The sequence below is a fragment of the Anser cygnoides genome, chromosome 8 (assembly GCF_040182565.1).
Source record: "Anser cygnoides isolate HZ-2024a breed goose chromosome 8, Taihu_goose_T2T_genome, whole genome shotgun sequence".
NCBI lineage: Eukaryota > Metazoa > Chordata > Aves > Anseriformes > Anatidae > Anser > Anser cygnoides.
This window is the reverse complement of record NC_089880.1, coordinates 22,149,685-22,159,015: the sequence shown is the minus strand read 5'-3', so window position 1 is coordinate 22,159,015 and position 9,331 is coordinate 22,149,685.

The window sequence follows — 9,331 nt, the reverse complement described above, 5'->3', positions numbered from 1 at the left end:
CTGTTCGGAACCGGACGTTGTGAAGCCATCCCTGTTCTAATTTCGGCCCTTTAGCTGTAAGGTATAATCTGCTTAATGGAAGATTCCTCTGTGAATTAAGGGTGGGGACAGATGCCTACAGAGCGTGTTAGCACATACTAACTCTCCAGAAGAGAGCCATCTTGCCTCTTGCTGCTCTTGCCTGGACTTCCCCTTTGACTTGTGGTGAAAGCCCTTGCTGTGCTTTACTCAATAGCATCTGTCAGCAATCTTAAGGGTGAGGAAATCTCCACTCAGCAGATACAGCCTGCAGCTGCTCCCGCACCGCTTGCCTCTGAGCTAATCAGATCCAGCTTATTTGTGGAGGCTGTTCTCCCAAAATGAAACCTTCCATAAAACTGTGACCAGGGCAGCTGTCAACCCATTTTGGTGTGCAGAGCCTGGGCATTGTCCACTGGAGTTATGGACTCTAATGCATTAAAACCTGTTCCTCAAAGAGGTGCTTTGCTGAGTTATTCTTTGTCGCTGCTTAGAAGTAGCCCGGTGTCGTTGAGGTTCTGCAGATGGCTTGAAAAGCACTGCGCTGGGAAGTAGAAAATTCAACTGGAAGCGCAGCTTGGGAAGATAAGCAAAGCGGCTCCATTACAAATGAGCCCAGCTACGTGTCTGCAGCAACATCCTCCCGGCCAGGCTGATGGGGCTGCGTTTTGCCCCCAGCTAGCGCAGCGCTCGGGAGCTGCTGACTGCTGCGAGGAGCTGCTGGGAAGGCAGGGCCGTGCTGCTGGCCCTGGTGTGAGGGCTTGGGGCAGCGCCGGGGGCTGGATGACGGGCTGCGTGTGCCCTGCGAGGGGCTGAGCGCCGCGGGGATGGCTGTTCCCTGCTCCAGCCCACGCCCCTGTTTAGGCTGGGAAGGAAGGCGGAAAAATGTCAGAGGAACCTGTGCCAGATGCGTGGCGCTCGTGGTCATACGCAGAGCCTCAGCTCTGGGATGCTGCTTTGCTTTGTCCCCCAGCCTGGCTTCCTTATAAAGCTAAAACATTTCAGAGCTGGGGCAGCCTGGGACACGGGCAGAGCGTGGCTGCCAGCCACACGCGCTAACCTGGCTCTCCCAAAAACGCCTCCAGTGGGGCAGGCCAGACCTTTCACACACTTGGACAGGAGGAAGGGAAATACAGGCAGGGTTTTTTTTTTTTTTTTTTCCGTAGATTATAGAGCTGGGGAGGCCGGCAAGCTCGCCAGCGTAACTTCCTGTATGACACAGCCTGCCCTGAATTAGATCTTGTGTAAATCGTTGTTAGGAAAACAGTTGATCCTGAACTGATACAGCTCTGCAGTGGCTGGTAGGTTGTTGCAAAGGTTAATTTTCTTGACTTATTGCACCTTATGTTGAGGCTGTATTTCTTTAATTCCCTTCAAGCTGCTGGATCTTGGCCAGGGAGTGAGCCCCTGAGTTGTTAGCCCCATGGAGAGGAGGCTGGATGTTATACTCGATCCATTTTTACAACAAACTGAACCGATGGAGGTCCCAGAGCCGTTTGCTTTAAGGCATTTTTTTTTTTCTGTTTTCCAGCATTTGGCTCTCATCCAAATATTTTTATGCATTCGTGTCCTCTGGGACGTGGGACTAGGACACGCTATTCTGGCTGTGGGAATGGGAATTTCAAAGGCAGACTTTAACCCCTCATCCAGCCGCTGACAGTGCTCAAACGTGGAAGCAGGGAACAGGAACAGGCCTTTCACCCACAAAGTCATGCTGGAAATACATGGTCCACTGACTGTCCCTGTGGCCTGTAAGTCCAGTGGGGTTTCACCATTCCCAGTCCACTGTATCAGAATAAAAGCACAGCCCTGCATGGCCGGGGCAAAGCTCTGAGCCCCGCTGCCGCAGCAGCCCCACCAAGTGCTCGGGGACTCGTACTCCCCGCCAGCACGGGGACGTGCTGCACGCAGAGCCCCTGGGACTCCTTCTCCTGCCTTGTCCCATCACCCTGTGAGCCTGTCTCCTCCTAGCAGGGTAATTTCGGCAGGGAGGAGGCTCACCCCGGCGGGGCAGGCGCTGCTGGGCTGTCTGGGCTGCTCTCCCCCCGGACACCTTTTGCCCTGGGGATCCCGAAGGCTCCACGTTGCTGCCGTGCCCCTGGCTCCCCGGACGGCACGCTTTACCTGTCATCGCTTCGTTTCCTTCCAGGCCATCAGCTTTACTCCATTCAGCATTCCCCGACAGAAGCACGTCGGTGCCAGTTCCCCGGGGAGCATCGCCTCTGCTGCCTCGCGCCCGGCCACGTTGTCGGCAGCTTGTTCCTTGAGCGCTGCCGTCCCAGCCAGCTCTCCCCCGGAGATTTAAGGCTATACGGTGCCAGAAGAATTATCATGTTAGCTTGACAGGTTTACTGTCTGATGATTGGTATTTATATTTTTCTGCTTTAAGCGTTTATTGATACGATCGCATATTTTTCTGTCATTATTGTGCACGGAATGGCTGTCGAATAGACACACCTGTTTACAAGGCCATCCTGTTTACTTTGCTAAAATGCTGGCATAACATCAGCTTTCTTGGCCTCTGGAGCTTCTCCAGTCCTCCTTGACTCATTGAATGTCAGCATTTGAATAATTCGTCTGTATATTAATTTAGAATACGTACATACGTTTAAATTTAGAGATGCAGGGTATGTGGACTTTCTGTATTTTTACCATTTGCCTTGTGCAACCGCTGTTGAACATCTTCCTGAGTTCCTGTCAGAGTGGAAAGTGTTTCACCCTTCTGACAGGAACACTTCATCTGGCTTCCTCCCGGGCGCAGGACCGGGGTATTTATTGCCTTTCCTTCCTGCCCAGCTCATGCTGGTCCCACCGCTCCCACCTCGTGCCGCGTTCCCCGCGGCCTGTCCCGCTGCCCTGGGCTGCTCCTCCACTTTGGAGGGGTTTGGGGAGGTTTGGAGGGGTTTTGGGAGGTTTGTCGGGGTGCCTCCTCTTCCCGGGACCTCTCCGCATCCACTGAGCAGCACGGCCGACATCTGCCGCGTGTTTGTTCTCCTGGCCCGTCCCCAGGCGGAGATGTGCCTGCAGGTGTCTCGTTTTCATTGAAAAAGAAAACACAGACTTTTTTTTGTTTAGTTTGTAACCTGCGGATCTTTTTATGGAGAAGGTGAGGTACGTAAGGCGAGCGGAGATGCGACCGAAACGGCCAGCGGGATGGCCGAGGGAAGGGAGCCTTTGCAGGTCTTTGCTCCCCATACCAAAGCCACGGCAGGGACCCGGTGTCTGTGGGACTGGAGAACGTTTCTGGTGGCTGGGCTGAGGGAGTCTGAGCGCTTCTTTTTCACTAAGAAGGAACACAACGGCGTGTGTGCTGCCAAAACGCAACGAGCCAAGTTTTGCATCTGCATCACCCTCCAAGCAGCTTCACCTGCAGCTCGCAGAGGCACAAACACACGGACACGGCAGCAAAATGAGCTGGAAAGCAAAAAAGCTCGAAAACTGCTCGTAAGCCAAACGCACAAACTGAGGGAAAATGGCCAAGAGGTAGAAGCAGGAACCCCAGCCGGGCTCTCCTCTCCCCCCAGGCTCTCCCCATGAGCTCGGTGGCCCCGGGAGAGCCAGGTCCTGTCTAAGTGACAGCCGGTGTCTAAAAATGAACACACGGGCACTTTGGGAAAATCCCCCAGAGCTCTGCCTTTCAACCAAGTGCAATAAATCTTCATCCACCTCGGAGGTAAATGTTACCGCTTTGTGCCTCACATAGACGCTGTGGTGGTAAAAGCATGCTCCTGCGGTGGGATATTTGGAAATATTCGTAATACGTGCCGTAAGAATAGTTCAGACTGATGTGGCCCCGCAGTGTGTTTATTGTCCTTACGACACTGTAGCTGTCTGGCTGGATCCACAAATGTTGCCTTGGTGGAAACCTGCACTTAGATACTAATAAAAACCTTCTGCAAAACATTCGGGGGCAATCCTGCACACGAGGGAATGCCGAAGGCCTACGCAAATTCTGTTGGCTGGCCTCCTGGAAGGAGAAGCGTTTGTCTTTTTTTGTGTGTGTGTCAATGTGGTTTTTATTTTTATTTTATTTATTTATTTTTTTTTAAGAAAGGAAATTACTGTGTGTATTTTTCTGACGGAGACACATACTTTCCAAAGTCAGGGGATCAGGAGCTGGTTCCTGCAGCGGCTCTCTTGTCCCTGCTGCTCTGATCCTGTCCCTGGTTTGCAGGTTCGCTGTGAGGCTTCTCCCTCTGCTGCCTCCACATCCCGGCAGCTTCTGCAGCACACTGGCGGTGGTGCTAAGGCCCTGCTGTGCTTCGTGGCGTGGCAGCTGCGTTTCTTCTGAGCGAAGACCGTGCCCCAGTGTCGTTTTGATTTTTTTTTTCATTGAGTGTTTACTGGCCAATTTTGGGGACCAAAGGGGCGTCACTGCTGCGTGGTGGGTGTTATTTCCTTGCTGAAGCTGCAGTGTTCCCAGGATGTTGCTGGTCTGACCCTAGGCCTGTCCCTGCAATGCCTACTGCCAGGCTTAGGCAATGCCAAAAAAAATAGCAACAGACCTCGTGGCTGTGCTCCAACCTGTGTTTTGAGCATGCAGCCCCCTCTCCTTCCCGTCTTCGTACCCCGTATTCTGTGTCTTGCCTGAGATCGAGTATACAATGTTTGTCCCTGTACGCCGTGCAGGCATGAGGGCACCCAAGGAAGCCTGTGATGTTCGCCAGGAGCAAGACTTTTTTGGAGAGATGAGCATTTGCAAAAAGGAGGCTGCTATGTTCTCTGCCCACTATCTCGGAGCAGTTCACTGCATATCTCTGTTTCCCTCCTGGTTATATCTGTCCCTTCAAGGGAGGACGGTTGCTGCCAGCTATCTGGGAGAAACACTGCAGCCCCTCACGGTGGGAGCTGCCCTGCTGCTGCTCTCCTCTGTCCCTGTGCCCCTGGGACCTGCCAGGCAGGTGTGGGAGCCCAGGACCTGCCATGGGCTCTCTTTTTCTGAATTTGCTTTTCCTCATCTCCCATCGTGGGTCTTGAGGGGTGTGCTGTGCCTCTGACTGCACCAGGGGGGAACGTCAGAAGCAGAGAAGATGCCAGGAGGGCTGGGGAGGACAGCAGCCACCGGGGAGCAGGCAGCGTCCCCCACCAGGCTGCAGCCCGGACAGGCAGGCAAAGCCCATCCCGGGCCAGAGCTCAAACACGGCCTCATTTCACAGCAAAACAATCCCTCTTTGTGCGGCCTGTTCTCCCAGAACAATCCCCTGTTCTGACAATGTCCTTTCTGTGGCTTAGTCCCCGCAGAGCGAGCAGCAGCGCGCTCAGCCCGACGCCTGGCAGCTTGCAGCAGCGCCTGCCCGCAGCCCCGCGGCCCCGCGGCCGAGGCTCAGCACCCAGGACCCCTGCGGGGCCAGCCAGCCTCCGCACGAGGCTGTGCTCACTGCAGGTAAAGGCAAAGGCCCCCCAGGAAAAGCTCCGGCACAGCTGAGGGCACCTGAGAGGTGTTTTTTCTTCTGGTTTCATTCATTCCATGGAGATGCTGCAGCACGCGTTGGGAGGGCAGCCCTGGAGCATGGCATAGGGGTGGCAGTCACCACATCTACCCATAACCCCAAACACCCGTTGGGAGTGGAGATGTTGCCAGGCTTTGAGGAGCAGCTCTCAGGCTCCAGGCAGTCTGGGACGGGTTGCCGGAGCCGATCCACCGCTGCGGGCTCTAAATCGCAGAGGCAAAATGAAATGGCTTCAGAGAGAAAGGGAGATGCTGGGGATGAGCAAAGCTGGGGCTTTCCCATCACCTGCATTTTCTCTCTTCCTGACCATGTGCCCGTGAGACAGCTTTGGAAGCTCCCTGCGACGGGGCCGTTTTCAGGTTCCTACCGGGGGCAGAGCTCGCAGAGCTGCCACGGTTTCCTGCTGCGGCACGCTGCAGGTGGACACTCGTGAAGGTTGGCACCGGCAAGGAAGAAGAAGGAGGGTGTTTTAGCAGGCCCGGTGACTTCTGGCATGTCCGTAGAGGGTCCCAGGGTGTCACGTATTGCTGGAGTCATGTTGGCAGCCTGCAATTGGGGCGTCAGGGCTCACGCCAGCGAGGCTGCTGGCTTTTATGCAGCTGATAAACAGTTCTCGTCATGGCAGGAAACCGCAGTCATGCATGCTGCCCACCCCGGCCGGCAGGCAAAGTTCAGCAATTAAGCACAGCAGGGTGAAAGTCTGCCATCAAAGCACCTGAGCTCAGCCACCACGGTGCCCACAACCTTTGCTTTTGTCTCACAGGACGCCTTGTTCCAGGTGATGTTTCAAAGGGAAACTACAGCGCCGTGCTCCAGCTGGGATCTGAGCGGGGTCATTTCACGTCTGCTGCCTACAGGAACGGCGTGAGCTGTTTCCGGATAGCTTGAGGGGCTTCCAGGCACTTGGGATTCCAAGGCCGAAGGTATTTCGTTCCTCTGGCCAAAGGGAAGAGTGCGGCGCTGTCAGTGCTGGGGTAATGGGCCTGTACTGCCAGGGTGATGTAATCAGCGCGAACAACAGATGCAGGTTTGCACAGATGAGTCACTTAATGTTGATAACAGCCATGGAAGGAGGCAGCGTATCAGCCTGAGCTCAGCCACGCATGCGCACTGGGCACGGCCTATCTGCCCATCTGCGGCTGTCGAAATCGTGAGTGGGCACTATGGCATTTTGTGGTCTTTCAGGCTCCAAGCAGTGCGTATGTCTCCGCTTTTAGTGACTATGAAAGCCCTGTTTTATTTTTTCAGTAGCAGGCAGGTGATGTAGGAGCATCTCCTTTTGGGGCTCTCAACATAATCAACTTCTCAGTTTTCATCTTGGAGTTACAGAGAAAGTGTGCAGCAATGATACATGACTGATAGTGCTTTAGGGTCCAACCTCAGGAGAAAGGGAGAAGGGTTAAACCACATTACAGAGCCAAATTACATGCAGGGTTTCTATTGACTGCATGCACAATGCCTGGCTTTTCAGGATTAAAAAGAAAAGGGTAGGAGTGAGACCTGGATATCATCTTTTCAATCCCCAATTAGGTACATGAATTTGCTAATTATGTGTGTCAAAGACCACTGAAGAATAGAGAGCCAAGAGTACCCGTGCTTACTTTTTACTGAATTCATCTTATCTATTATCGTTTAGATTTTTTGATTTGAATTATGTCAATCTTTTTGCCAACAAGAGACTCACGATTCAAGTTTTGAGTATTAAAAAAAAATCACAGCTATAAATTCAGTGAATGATAAGAAAATATAAATGTATTATATAAATCAGACATGAGCTAGAAGATACTTTAGGTTCTCAGAAAGCCAAGATCTTGAGAATTTCTACCTCTGCAGTAAAAACTGAAAAACTATTAATGGAGAACATCGACTGATCTTAGCGCCTGGAGGGGCTCACACCCCACTTATCCCCCCCAGCTGCAGGGCGACTCTAAGCCAGTTTTCCAGACTGGCAGGAGCAGAAAAGGTGAGAGACTTTGCTGTTTCTCTCACTGAGAAATCGCACCAGCATCTCTCGTCGCATACAGACGAAATTGTCATTACTAATCCCTAAGGTCATAACCCCTCACTGAACTTCATTCCTATTTTATTGCTTAGTTCCTCCAGACCTTCCCATCTGATAGTCCGATAATCCTCTGTGCTGAATACCTCCATCTGTGCGCCTTCAGCAAGTTACATTAGTGCACACCTGCTTTTTGCACCAAGACAGAGCAACGAGGAGAAGGAGAGCCACATCTGGCTCTGCAAGAGTGAAGGTAACAACCGGTGGATGGCAAAGCAGAAAGGCAGAGTGCAGAGACTCACACCCATGTCCACCTGAACCGACTTCCATGCTGAGAAGGATCAGCAGTCCCTCACTAAAGCCAGTGGAAGTGGTGTGCTGTTCTCCCAGATAAGCGATGGAGGAAGAAGCCCAAATTCTCCAGAGCCGGTGCCCGGTGTGCCTCAGCCGGGCTGTACGCAGCCCATGCTGCTGCGAACTAGAGCACGACAGCCAGGTTGTTTCTTGAATTGCAGGTGAAGAGTTAATGACCCGCAGGGCTTTGCCCGCTGCAGGAGTGGTTGCATGCGTGTGACACGATCCTCTCTGGTTCGCACTCCCGGCTGCTGCCAGTGACACGCTCGGCTGCCTGCAAACAGCCACTCTCCCGTATCGCGGGCCACGCAGGCAGGGTTCCAGATCAAAGCAGATTATCCATTTATAAAAGTCTCTCTCCAGACACTCCGGGAATTATCAGCCTGTACATGACAGGCGATGTCACTCTGTGGCTTTGTCTCCTTCATCCTCACCTCCCTCATTTTTGAGGGACTTTCTTTGCTCTGTGCTCATGCCACTTCCAAAGAGGCCAGAAGGCAGGAGCTCCACAACACGCAGCAGATTAACCAAGTCCTTGCTGGAGACCTGTCCCCAAGGGTTAGGAGGGGGCTCTGCATCCCTCCAGCCAGCCGTAACTGGGTGCTCTGGTGCACAAGGGTCCTTGCACCTCCGGGAGCTCCTGCCCTAACTGGTGCAGCTCTGGGGACGTGGCTGGAGGGGGACTCCAAGGAACTGCAGACACCCACTGAGCATGAGAAGTGCAAATGACATGCAGACAAGGGCAACCCATTAAGCAAATGACCATGAAAAGGAAACAAACAAACAAACAAACACAACTAATAGAGGAGAAATAAAATGAAGAAATATATTTGCTGTGTTGGAGAACTGACAGCACGAACAGAAGATGAGGAAGCAAGGGAAAGCTAAAGAGCAAATACCCCACAGGAATAATGGTGGAGACGGCAGACGCAACAGGGAACTAGAGTCCAGGACTGAGAGAGAGGAGAAAGAAATTTAATTCAGAGCAGAAGACAGTGACCTGGAAATTTATTCCAACAGCAGGAAGAGGCTGGGCTGTGCAATTTGGGGCTCATTGTTAGAGCCTGACAAGCCTGCCAGCAAGGGTGGATCCAGAGGAGAGAAGGAATGCTTGGAGAAAGCTCTGAGATGTGGGATACAAGGCTGAAAAGTATCTGGTAGGGAATGGGAAGGCATCCACTGGTGATCTCTCATTTCATGACAAGAAACATAGCAAGATTTCCACTTTGCTGGACCAAGAATCAACTAAAAGATTGATGGTTCAAATTAAAAGGAGGACAAGTTAAAAAAAAAAAAAAGGCGAAGAGAACAAACAAGATTGATCCCTATACTTAACAGGGGAGAAAAAGTGATCCAGACAGCTGCAGGCCTGCCAGTCTGATGTTAGTATTCAATTAAAGAGTAACTCAGCACATGGACAGGAAATGGAAAGTGGGATAAAATAGTCTATTACGTCTGACTAACCTTTCTGTTAAGTAATTGGCCCTATACAGGCTGCAGGGAAGCAGCT